Genomic DNA, 13,712 nt, shown 5'->3' with positions numbered 1-13,712 from the left:
TGATGTCAGTCATTTAACCAGAGACCCTGTTCAGCACTGGGAGCATCTACCCCACTGAAAGACCAGACCGCACTGCAACTAGACACTGTTACTAGACACTGGTGTTCATGGGAACTCTACAGCTCTTCAATGGGAACTCTGTAGGCTCTGAACTCTACAGCTCTCCAATGGGAACTCTATAGGCTCTGAACTCTACAGCTCTCCAATGGGAACTATATAGGTTCTGAATTCAACAGGCTCTCAAATGGGAACTCTACAGCTCTCCAATGGAAACTCTACAGCTCTCCAATGGGAACTCTACAGCTCTCCAATGGGAACTCTACAGCTCTCCAATGGGAACTCTACAGCTCTCCAATGGGAACTCAATAGGCTCTGAACTCTACAGGCTCTCCAATGGAAACTCTACAGCTCTCCAATGGGAACTCTACTGCTCTCCAATGGGAACTCTACAGCTCTCCAATGGGAACTCAATAGGCTCTGAACTCTACAGGCTCTCCAATGGAAACTCTATAGGCTCTGAACTCTACAGCTCTCCAATGGGAACTCTATAGGTTCTGAATTCAAGAGGCTCTCCAATGGGAACTCTACAGGCTCTCCAATGGGAACTCTATAGGCTCTGAACTCTACGTGGCTGGGTCTTTCAGCATGGCAATGATCCCAAACACACCGCCCCGACAACGAAGGAGTGGCTTCGTAAGAAGCATTTCAATGTCCTGGAGTGGCCTAGCCAGTCTCCAGATCTCAACCCCATAGAAAATCTTTGGAGGGAGTTGAAAGTCCGTGTTGCCCAGCAACAGCCCAAAAACATCACTGCTCTAGAGGAGATCTGCATGGAGGAATGGGCCAAAATACTAGCAACAGTGTGTGAAAACCTTGTGAAGACTTACAGAAAACGTTTGACCTCTGTCATTGCCAACAAAGGGTATAGACAAAGTATTGAGATAAACTTTTGTTATTTACCAAATACTTATTTTCTACCATAATTTGCAAATAAATTAATTTGAAAAATTCTCATTTTGTCTGTCATAGTTGAAGTGTACCTATGATGAAAATTACAGGCCTCTCTCATCTTTTTAAGTGGGAGAACTTGCACAATTGGTGGCTGACTAAATACTTTTTTTGCCCCACTGTATGTATCCACAAAGGAGAATGTGTACAAAGAGAGGAGTGTGCTGCACCCAGCAAGCCTAAATGTTCTCACCCTCTTTCTTTCCTCCTTCATTCTCCTTCACTCCCTCTCTTTCTTACTCTCTGCTGAAAGGTAGGTATGTTGTGAATTCTGCTGCTGGCCTGATGTCAATTCCACAGAATAAACACAAGTATAAGAAGCTCAAATGCTGAGTGACAGTTTAAACAGCAGTACAACAATATAGACAGGAGTACCCCCTTTCTCTCCTCCTCTTCTCTCCATCCCCCATCACCCCCTGCATCCCACGCCACCGGCGTTATGTTACATAAGCCCTTTCCTTCATTCTCCCTCTCTCTCACACAGACAGATGTCTTCCAGATGCCTCAATGTACAATTGTTTGGTTTGTTGTTTGAAGGACAAGGATAAATATCACTGGTATTCTTACTTCATAAAAAGCTTCATATAGTTTTCCCTATGGAACATTATGTTCCAAAACAACACTTTTCAAGGTATTGGGGTTAGACGTAATCAGTAAATCAAATCAAATCAAATCAAATTTATTTATATAGCCCTTCGTACATCAGCTGATATCTCAAAGTGCTGTACAGAAACCCAGCCTAAACCCCCAAACAGCAAAAAATGCAGGTGTAAAAGCACGGTGGCTAGGAAAAACTCCCTAGAAAGGCCAAAACCTAGGAAGAAACCTAGAGAGGAACCAGGCTATGTGGGGTGGCCAGTCCTCTTCTGGCTGTGCCGGGTAGAGATTATAACAGAACATGACCAAGATGTTCAAATGTTCATAAATGACCAGCATGGTCGAATAATAATAAGGCAGAACAGTTGAAACTGGAGCAGCAGCACAGTCAGGTGGACTGGGGACAGCAAGGAGCCATCATGTCAGGTAGTCCTGGGGCACGGTCCTAGGGCTCAGGTCCTCCGAGAGAGAGAAAGAAAGAAAGAGGGAGAATTAGAGAGAGCATATGTGGGGTGGCCAGTCCTCTTCTGGCTGTGCCGGGTGGAGATTATAACAGAACGTGGCCAAGATGTTCAAATGTTCATAAATGACCAGCATGGTTGAATAATAGTAAGGCAGAACAGTTGAAACTGGAGCAGCAGCATGGCCAGGTGGACTGGGGACAGCAAGGAGTCATCATGTCAGGTAGTCCTGGGGCATGGTCCTAGGGCTCAAGTCCTCCGAGAGAGAGAAAGAAAGAGAGAAGGAGAGAATTAGAGAACGCACACTTAGATTCACACAGGACACCGAATAGGACAGGAGAAGTACTCCAGATATAACAAACTGACCCTAGCCCTCCAACACAAACTACTGCAGCATAAATACTGGAGGCTGAGACAGGAGGGGTCAGGAGACACTGTGGCCCCATCCGAGGACACCCCCCGGACAGGGCCAAACAGGAAGGATATAACCCCACCCACTTTGCCAAAGCACAGCCCCCACACCACTAGAGGGATATCTTCAACCACCAACTTACCATCCTGAGACAAGGCCGAGTATAGCCCACAAAGATCTCCGCCACGGCACAACCCAAGGGGGGGGCGCCAACCCAGACAGGCTGACCACAACAGTGAATCAACCCACCCAGGTGACGCACCCCCCCCCCCCCCAGGGACGGCATAAGAGAGCCCCAGCAAGCCAGTGACTCAGCCCCCGTAACAGGGTTAGAGGCAGAGAATCCCAGTGGAAAGAGGGGAACCGGCCAGGCAGAGACAGCAAGGGCGGTTCGTTGCTCCAGAGCCTTCCCATTCACCTTCCCACTCCTGGGCCAGACTACACTCAATCATATGACCCACTGAAGAGATGAGACTTCAGTAAAGACTTAAAGGTTTGAGACCGAGTTTGCGTCTCGGACATGGGTAGGCAGACCGTTCCATAAAAATGGAGCTCTATAGGAGAAAGCCCTGCCTCCAGCTGTTTGCTTAGAAATTCTAGGGACAATTAGGAGGCCTGCGTCTTGTGACCGTAGCGTACGTGTAGGTATGTATGGCAGGACCAAATCAGAGAGGTAGGTAGGAGCAAGCCCATGTAATGCTTTGTAGGTTAGCAGTAAAACCTTGAAATCAGCCCTTGCTTTGACAGGAAGCCAGTGTAGAGAGGCTAGCACTGGAGTAATATGATCAAATTTTTTGGTTCTAGTCAGGATTCTAGCAGCCGTATTTAGCACTAACTGAAGTTTATTTAGTGCTTTATCCGGGTAGCCGGAAAATAGAGCATTGCAGTAGTCTAACCTAGAAGTGACAAAAGCATGGATTAATTTTTCTGCATCATTTTTGGACAGAAAGTTTCTGATTTTTGCAATGTTACGTAGATGGAAAAAAGCCGTCCTCGAAATGGTCTTGATATGTTCTTCAAAAGAGAGATCAGGGTCCAGAGTAACGCCGAGGTCCTTCACAGTTTTATTTGAGACGACTGTACAACCATTAAGATTAATTGTCAGATTCAACAGAAGATCTCTTTGTTTCTTGGGACCTAGAACAAGCATCTCTGTTTTGTCCGAGTTTAATAGTAGAAAGTTTGCAGCCATCCACTTCCTTATGTCTGAAACACATGCTTCTAGCGAGGGCAATTTTGGGGCTTCACCATGTTTCATTGAAATGTACAGCTGTGTGTCATCCGCATAGCAGTGAAAGTTTACATTATGTTTTCGAATAACATCCCCAAAAGGTAAAATATATAGTGAAAACAATAGTGGTCCTAAAACAGAACCTTGAGGAACACCGAAATTTAACAGTTGATTTGTCAGAGGACAAACCCTTCACAGAGACAAACTGATATCTTTCCGACAGATAAGATCTAAACCAGGCCAGAACATGTCCGTGTAGACCAATTTGGGTTTCCAATCTCTCCAAAAGAATGTGGTGATCGATGGTATCAAAAGCAGCACTAAGGTCTAGGAGCACGAGGACAGATGCAGAGCCTCGGTCCGATGCCATTAAAATGTCATTTACCACCTTCACAAGTGCCGTCTCAGTGCTATGATGGGGACTAAAACCAGACTGAAGCATTTCGTATACATTGTTTGTCTTCAGGAAGGCAGTGAGTTGCTGCGCAACAGCCTTCTCTAAAAATTTTAAGAGGAATGGAAGATTCGATATAGGCCGATAGTTTTTTATATTTTCTGGGTCAAGGTTTGGCTTTTTCAAGAGAGACTTTATTACTGCCACTTTTAGTGAGTTTGGTACACATCCAGTGGATAGAGAGCTGTTTATTATGTTCAACATAGGAGGGCCAAGCACAGGAAGCAGCTCTTTCAGTAGTTTAGTTGGAATAGGGTCCAGTATACAGCTTGAAGGTTTAGAGGCCATGATTATTTTCATCATTGTGTCAAGAGATATAGTACTAAAACACTTGAGCGTCTCTCTTGATCCTAGGTCCTGGCAGAGTTGTGCAGACTCAGGACAACTGAGGTTTGGAGGAATACGCAGGTTTAAAGAGGAGTCCGTAATTTGCTTTCTAATAATCATAATCTTTTCCTCAAAGAAGTTCATGAATTTATCACTGCTAAAGTGAAAGTCATCCTCTCTTGGGGAATGCTGCTTTTTAGTTAGCTTTGCCACAGTATCAAAAATGAATTTCGGATTGTTCTTATTTTCGGATTGTTCTTATTTTCCTCAATTAAGTTAGAAAAATAGGATGACCGAGCAGCAGTAAGGGCTCTTCGGTACTGCACGGTACCGTCCTTCCAAGCTAGTCGGAAGACTTCCAGTTTGGTGTGGCGCCATTTCCGTTCCAATTTTCTGGAAGCTTGCTTCAGAGCTCGGGTATTTTCTGTGTACCAGGGAGCTAGTTTCTTATGAGACATTTTTTTAGTTTTTAGGGGTGCAACTGCATCTAGGGTATTGCGCAAGGTTAAATTGAGATCCTCAGTTAGGTGGTTAACGGATTTTTGTCCTCTGGCGTCCTTGGGTAGGCAGAGGGAGTCTGGAAGGGCATCAAGGAATCTTTGTGTTGTCTGTGAATTTATAGCACGACTTTTGATGTTCCTTGGTTGGGGTCTGAGCAGATTATTTGTTGCAATTGCAAACGTAATAAAATGGTGGTCCGATAGTCCAGGATTATGAGGAAAAACATTAAGAACCACAACATTTATTCCATGGGACAAAACTAGGTCCAGCGTATGACTGTGACAGTGAGTGGGTCCAGAGACATGTTGGACAAAACCCACTGAGTCGATGATGGCTCCGAAAGCCTTTTGGAGTGGGTCTGTGGACTTTTCCATGTGAATATTAAAGTTGTCATGTGTTGCCTATTTCCTTTACTGGAATAAAGACTCTGTTTTCGCCAAGTCGCTTTTGGGTCCTCATTCACCTGCATAACAAAAGTCACCAAAGATTAGAATATTATCTGCAATGACTACAAGGTCCGATAGGAATTCAGGGAACTCAGTGAGAAACGCTGTATATGGCCCAGGAGGCCTGTAAACAGTAGCTATAAAAAGTGATTGAGTAGGCTGCATAGATTTCATGACTAGAAGCTCAAAAGACGAAAACGTCATTTTTTTTTTGTAAATTGAAATTTGCTATCGTAAATGTTAGCAACACCTCCGCCTTTGCGGGATGCACAGGGGATATGGTCACTAGTGTAGCCAGGAGGTGAGGCCTCATTTAACACAGTAAATTCATCAGGCTTAAGCCAATCACATCAAGATTATGATCAGTGATTAGTTCATTGACTATAATTGCCTTTGAAGTAAGGGATCTAACATTAAGTAGCCCTATTTTGAGATGTGAGGTATCATGATCTCTTTCAGTAATGACAGGAATGGAGGTGGTCTTTATCCTAGTGAGATTGCTAAGGCGAACACCGCCATGTTTAGTTTTGCCCAACCTAGGTCGAGGCACAGACACGGTCTCAATGGTGATAGCTGAGCTGACTACACTGACTATGCTAGTGGCAGACTCCACTATGCTGGCAGGCTGGCTAATAGCCTGCTGCCTGGCCTGCACCCTATTTCATTGTGGAGCTAGAGGAGTTAGAGCCCTGTCTATGTTGGTAGATAAGATGAGAGCACCCCTCCAGCTAGGATGGAGTCCGTCACTCCTCAGCAGGTCAGGCTTGGTCCTGTTTGTGGGTGAGTCCCAGAAAGAGGGCCAATTATCTACAAATTCTATCTTTTGTGGAGGGGCAGAAAACAGTTTTCAACCAGCGATTGAGTTGTGAGACTCTGCTGTAGAGCTCATCACTCCCCCTAACTGGGAGGGAGCCAGAGACAATTACTCGATGCCGACACATCTTTCTAGCTGATATGCACGCAGAAGCTATGTTGCGCTTGGTGATCTCTGACTGTTTCATCCTAACATCGTTGGTGCCGACGTGGATAACAATATCTCTATACTCTCTACACTCGCCAGTTTTAGTTTTAGCCAGCACCATCTTCAGATTAGCCTTAACATCAGTAGCCCTGCCCCCTGGTAAACAGTGTATGATCGCTGGATGATTCGCTTTAAGTCTAATACTGCGGGTAATGGAGTCGCCAATGACTAGAGTTTTCAATTTGTCAGAGCTAATGGTGGGAAGCTTCGGCGTCTCAGACCCCGTAACGGGAGGAGTAGAGACCAGAGAAGACTCGGCCTCTGACACCGACCCGCTGCTTAATGTGGAAAACCGGTTGAAAGTTTCTGTCAGCTGAATGAGCGACACCGGTTGAGCTTTCCTACAGCATTTCCTTCCAGAAACCGTGAGAAAGTTGTCTGGCTGCGAGGGACTGTGCCAGGGGATTTATACTACTATCTGTACTTACTGGTGGCACAGACGCTGTTTCATCCTTTCCTACACTGAAATTACCCTTGCCTAACGATTGCGTCTGAAGCTGGGCTTGCAGCACAGCTATCCTCGCCGTAAGGCGAGCACAGCGGCTGCAATTAGAAGGCATCATGTTAATGTTACTACTTAGCTTCGGCTGTTGGAGGTCCTGACGAATCGTGTCCAGATAAAGCGTCCGGAGTGAAAAAGTTTAGGAAAAAATAAATAAATATATGAACAGTAATTAAAAAGTGAAAACCGTAAAGTTGTCAGGTAGCAAAATAGGTTGGCAACAAAACGCACAGCAATTCGAAAACAAGCCTGCAAGTTGTGACCGGAAATTAAACCATCCTTGTAATATAGATGTGACATGAATAACTTGGCCAAAATAATATACCGGTACTGTACATTCTACCATTTTACAATTGAGTCGATAGCTAGGTGGGACAACCACATATCACAGTCATAATAAGTGACATTTTCTCAATGAAGTAGCTATCAGCAAAGTCAGAGATAATAGAAGGGGGGGTTGAGGTGAGGAGGAGGATTATTTAAGATACTCTTTGAAGAAGAGTAGAGTTTCAGGTGCTTTCAGAAGATGAGCAGGGACTCTGCTACCTTCCCATGGTGCCAAAATGCCCAGAGGTGGCAGAACGGAGTGCTCGGGTTGGGGTGTAGGGTTTGAGCAAAGCCTGATGGTAGGGAGGTGCAGTTCCCCTTGCTGCTCCGTAGGTAAGTACCATGGTCTTGTAGTGGATGTGAGCTTCTACTGGAAGCCAGTGGAATGTGAGGAAGGAGCGGGGTGACATGGGAGGAGCAGGGTGACATGGGAGAAGCAGGGTGACATGGGAGGAGCGGGGTGACATGGGAGAAGCGGGGTGACATGGGAGGAGCGGGGTGACATGGGAGGAGCAGGGTGACATGGGAGGAGCGGGGTGACATGGGAGGAGCGGGGTGACATGGGAGAAGCAGGGTGACATGGGAGAAGCGGGTGACATGGGAGAAGCAGGGTGACATGGGAGAAGCGGGGTGGGTGACATGGGAGGAGCGGGGTGACATGGGAGGAGCGGGGTGACATGGGAGGAGCGGGGTGACATGGGAGGAGCGGGGTGACATGGGAGAAGCAGGGTGACATGGGAGGAGCGGGGTGACATGGGAGGAGCGGGGTGACATGGGAGGAGCAGGGTGACATGGGAGGAGCAGGGTGACATGGGAGGAGAGGGGCGACATGGGAGGAGCGGGGTGACATGGGAGAAGCAGGGGTGACATGGGAGAAGCAGGGTGACATGGGAGGAGCAGGGTGACATGGGAGGAGCAGGGTGACATGGGAGGAGCAGGGTGACATTGGAGGAGCGGGGTGACATGGGAGAAGCGGGGTGACATGGGAGGAGCAGGGTGACATGGGAGGAGCGGGGTGACATGGGAGGAGAGGGGTGACATGGGAGGAGCGGGGTGACATGGGAGAAGCAGGGTGACATGGGAGAAGCGGGGTGGGTGACATGGGGGAGCGGGGTGACATGGGAGGAGCAGGGTGACATGGGAGGAGCGGGGTGACATGGGAGGAGCGGGGTGACATGGGAGGAGCGGGGTGACATGGGAGGAGCAGGGTGACATGGGAGGAGGGGGGTGACATGGGAGAAGCAGGGTGACAAGGGAGAAGCGGGGTGACATGGGAGAAGCGGGGTGACATGGGAGGAGCAGGGTGACATGGGAGGAGCAGGGTGACATGGGAGGAGCAGGGTGACATTGGAGGAGCGGGGTGGCATGGGAGAAGCGGGGTGACATGGGAGAAGCGGGGTGACATGGGAGGAGCGGGGTGACATGGGAGGAGCGGGGTGACATGGGAGGTGCGGGGTGACATGTAAGAACTTGGGAAGGTTACAGCGTTCTGGATAAATTGCAGTGGTTTGATGGCACCATCGGGGAGCTCAGCCAGAAGGGAGATGACAAGTGCCTGGATTAGGACCTGCGCCACTTCCTGTGTGAGGTAGGGTCGTACTCTATGGATGTTGTACCTGCAGGAGCGAGTCACTGCTTTGATATATGCAGAGAACGACAGGGTGTTGTCCAGGGTCACCACAAGGATCTTTGCACTCTGGAAGTGCGACACTGTGGAGTTGTCAACTGTGATGGAGAGGTCTTTGAGCAGGCAGGTCCTTCCCCAGGAGGAAGAGCAGCTCCGTCTTGTCGAAGTTGAGCTTGAGGTGGTGGGCCGACATCCAAGCTGAGATATTGGCCAGGTACGCAGGGATGCGTGTCGTCACTTGGGTGTCCGAAAGAGGAAAGAGAAAAGTAGTTGAGTGTCATCCACATAGCAATGATAAAAGAGACCATGTGATGATATGACAGAGCCGAGGGACTTGGTGTAGAGAGAGAAGAGGAAAGGACCTGGGGGAGACCAGTAGTGAGGAGACTATGTGGTGCAGACACAGATCCTCTCCATGTCACCTGGTAGGAGCAGCCTGCCTGGTAGGATGCAATCCAAGAAAGTGCAGAGCCTGAGATCCCCAGCCCTGAGGGTGGAGAGGAGGATCTGATAGAGTCTGAAACACCCAGCCCTGAGGGTGGAGAGGAGGATCTGATAGAGTCTGAGACACCCAGCCCTGAGGGTGGAGAGGAGGATCTGATAGAGTCTGAAACACCCAGCCCTGAGGGTGGAGAGGAGGATCTGATAGAGTCTGAAACACCCAGCCCTGAGGGTGGAGAGGAGGATCTGATAGAGTCTGAGACACCCAGCCCTGAGGGTGAAGAGGAGGATCTGATAGGTGGCGTGGCGAGAATGGTGGCGTGGCGAGAATCTGTCTCCTCACCACGCGCTCTCACCACTGGTGTCCCCCAGGGCTCTGTTCTTGGCCCTCTCCTATTCTCGCTATACACCAAGCACTTGGCTCTGTCATAACCTCACATGGTCTCTCTTATCATTGTATGCAGAGAGGACCAGGTGGCGATCGCATCTCTGCATGTCTGGCAGACATATCAGTGTGGATGACGGATCACCATCTCAAGCTGAACCTCGGCAAGACGAGCTGCTCTTCCTCCCGGGAAGGACTGCCCGTTCCATGATCTCGCCATCACGGTCGACAACTCCATTGTGTCCTCCTCCCAGAGCGCCAAGAACCTTGGCGTGATCCTGGACAACACCCTGTCGTTCTCAACTAACATCAAGGCGGTGGCCCGTTCCTGTAGGTTCATGCTCTACAACATCCGCAGAGTACGACCCTGACACAGGAAGGGCGGAGGTCCTAATCCAGGCAGTCATCTCCCGTCTGATTAGAGCTGTTGGCTGGGCTCCCTGCCTGTGCCATTAAACCCCTTCAACTCCAGCCCTGAGTTCTCTCACGGTGGTTCTCTCCACTGGCTTCCAGGAGGATCCGCTGACCATGGTGCTTGCCTACGGAGCTGTGAGGGGAACGGCACCTCAGTACCTCCAGGCTCTGATCAGGCCCTACACCCAAACAAGGGCACTGCGTTCATCCACCTGGCCTGCTCGCCTCCCTACCACTGAGGAAGTACAGCTCCCGCTCAGCCCAGTCAAAACTGTTCGCTGCCCCCAATGGTGGAACAAACTCCCTCACGACGCCAGGACAGCGGAGTCAATCACCACCTTCCGGAGACACCTGAAACCCCACCTCTTTAAGGAATACCTAGGATAGGTTAAGTAATCTGTTTTAGATGCACTATTGTTAGTGACTGTCCCACTGATGTCATAAGGTGAATGCACCAATTTGCCCTGGATAAGGGTGCTAAATGACTTAAATGTAAATGTAAATGATAGAGTCTGAGACACCCAGCCCTGAGGGTGGAGAGGAGGATCTGATAGAGTCTGAGACACCCAGCCCTGAGGGTGGAGAGGAGGATCTGATAGAGTCTGAGACGCCCAGCCCTGAGGGTGGAGAGGAGGATCTGATAGAGTCTGAGACGCCCAGCCCTGAGGGTGGAGAGGAGGATCTGATAGAGTCTGAGACGCCCAGCCCTGAGGGTGGAGAGGAGGATCTGATAGAGTCTGAGACACCCAGCCCTGAGGGTGGAGAGGAGGATCTGATAGAGTCTCAGACGCCCAGCCCTGAGGGTGAAGAGGAGGATCTGATAGAGTCTGAGAAGCCCAGCCCTGAGGGTGGAGAGGAGGATCTGATAGAGTCTGAAACACCCAGCCCTGAGGGTGGAGAGGAGGATCTGATAGAGTCTGAGACACCCAGCCCTGAGGGTGGAGAGGAGGATCTGATAGAGTCTGAAACACCCAGCCCTGAGGGTGGAGAGGAGGATCTGATAGAGTCTGAAACACCCAGCCCTGAGGGTGGAGAGGAGGATCTGATAGAGTCTGAAACACCCAGCCCTGAGGGTGGAGAGGAGGATCTGATAGAGTCTGAAACACCCAGCCCTGAGGGTGGAGAGGAGGATCTGATAGAGTCTGAGACGCCCAGCCCTGAGGGTGGAGAGGAGGATCTGATAGAGTCTGAGACGCCCAGCCCTGAGGGTGAAGAGGAGGATCTGATAGAGTCTGAGACACCCAGCCCTGAGGGTGAAGAGGAGGATCTGATAGAGTCTGAGACACCCAGCCCTGAGGGTGGAGAGGAGGATCTGATAGAGTCTGAGACACCCAGCCCTGAGGGTGGAGAGGAGGATCTGATAGAGTCTGAGACACCCAGCCCTGAGGGTGGAGAGGAGGATCTGATAGAGTCTGAAACACCCAGCCCTGAGGGTGGAGAGGAGGATCTGATAGAGTCTGAAACACCCAGCCCTGAGGGTGGAGAGGAGGATCTGATAGAGTCTGAAACACCCAGCCCTGAGGGTGGAGAGGAGGATCTGATAGAGTCTGAGACGCCCAGCCCTGAGGGTGGAGAGGAGGATCTGATAGAGTCTGAGACGCCCAGCCCTGAGGGTGAAGAGGAGGATCTGATAGAGTCTGAGACACCCAGCCCTGAGGGTGAAGAGGAGGATCTGATAGAGTCTGAGACACCCAGCCCTGAGGGTGGAGAGGAGGATCTGATAGAGTCTGAGACACCCAGCCCTGAGGGTGGAGAGGAGGATCTGATAGAGTCTGAGACACCCAGCCCTGAGGGTGGAGAGGAGGATCTGATAGAGTCTGAAACACCCAGCCCTGAGGGTGGAGAGGAGGATCTGATAGAGTCTGAAACGCCCAGTCCTGAGGGTGGAGAGGAGGATCTGATAGAGTCTGAAACACCCAGCCCTGAGGGTGGAGAGGAGGATCTGATAGAGTCTGAAACACCCAGCCCTGAGGGTGGAGAGGAGGATCTGATAGAGTCTGAAACGCCCAGCCCTGAGGGTGGAGAGGAGGATCTGATAGAGTCTGAGACGCCCAGCCCTGAGGGTGAAGAGGAGGATCTGATAGAGTCTGAGACACCCAGCCCTGAGGGTGAAGATGAGGATCTGATAGAGTCTGAGACACCCAGCCCTGAGGGTGGAGAGGAGGATCTGATAGAGTCTGAGACACCCAGCCCTGAGGGTGGAGAGGAGGATCTGATAGAGTCTGAGACGCCCAGCCCTGAGGGTGGAGAGGAGGATCTGATAGTCTTAGACGCCCAGGCCTGAGGGTGGAGAGGAGGATCTGATAGAGTCTGAGACGCCCAGCCCTGAGGGTGAAGAGGAGGATCTGATAGAGTCTGAGACGCCCAGCCCTGAGGGTGAAGAGGAGGATCTGATAGAGTCTGAGACACCCAGCCCTGAGGGTGGAGAGGAGGATCTGATAGAGTCTGAGACACCCAGCCCTGAGGGTGGAGAGGAGGATCTGATAGAGTCTGAGACACCCAGCCCTGAGGGTGGAGAGGAGGATCTGATAGTCTGAGACGCCCAGCCCTGAGGGTGAAGAGGAGGATCTGATAGAGTCTGAAACACCCAGCCCTGAGGGTGGAGAGGAGGATCTGATAGAGTCTGAGACGCCCAGCCCTGAGGGTGAAGAGGAGGATCTGATAGAGTCTGAGACGCCCAGCCCTGACCATAGTTATTTTGTTATGTCTTTGTTTTAGTATGGTCAGGGTGTGAGTTGGGTGGGTTGTCTATGTTAGTTTTCCTATGATTTGGTATTTCTATGTTTGGCCTGGTATAGATGTCAATCAGAGGCAGCTGTCAATCGTTGTCCCTGATTGAGAACCATACTTAGGTAGCCTGGTTGTCCCTGATTGAGAACCATACTTAGGCAGCCTGGTTGTCCCTGATTGAGAACCATACTTAGGTAGCCTGGTTGTCCCTGATTGAGAACCATACTTAGGTAGCCTGGTTGTCCCTGATTGAGAACCATACTTAGGTAGCCTGGTTGTCCCTGATTGAGAACCATACTTAGGTAGCCTGGTTTTCCCTGATCGAGAACCATACTTAGGTAGCCTGGTTGTCCCTGATTGAGAACCATACTTAGGTAGCCTGGTTGTCCCTGATTGAGAACCATACTTAGGCAGCCTGTTTTTCACCCTTGAGTTGTGGGTGATTGTTTTCTGTTTTGTGTCTACACCAGACAGGACTGTTTCATTTCTTATTCTCCTTTGTTATTTTGTTTAGTGTTCTCGTGAGCCTGCATTGGTCCTCACCTTCTTCCACCAACAACGAATTTTTTTAGTCCCCCAGCCCTTGTTTCTGATTTCAGACTAAAATCAATAATGTTATCTGACTGCTTCATGTTATAGACCTATAAATGGTATGAATGATTAGGAGACATATGCAAGTTTCTTATATCAAAAGAATGACTGGCCTAAAATACAAAACATGGAGGATAAAGACTGTGCTCTCTACAGTGTAGTACAACACACAGTGCACCATGTACTCAGTGTCTTTCCCGTCTGAAACGGCACCCTATTTCCTATATAGTGCACTAC

General features: G+C 49.6%; 1 protein-coding gene across 1 annotated transcript in view; it reads right to left on the bottom strand.

The window, feature by feature from the left end:
- The window catches only part of LOC123997221 (PR domain zinc finger protein 5-like), a 66,778-nt gene that overhangs the window by 34,065 nt on the left and 19,001 nt on the right, over positions 1 to 13,712 (bottom strand). The window lies entirely within an intron of this gene.

This window comes from Oncorhynchus gorbuscha, linkage group LG15, assembly GCF_021184085.1.
Source record: "Oncorhynchus gorbuscha isolate QuinsamMale2020 ecotype Even-year linkage group LG15, OgorEven_v1.0, whole genome shotgun sequence".
Lineage (NCBI taxonomy): Eukaryota > Metazoa > Chordata > Actinopteri > Salmoniformes > Salmonidae > Oncorhynchus > Oncorhynchus gorbuscha.
Note: the sequence above shows the minus strand (reverse complement) of the source record. Positions and strands in the feature narration are given on the sequence as shown.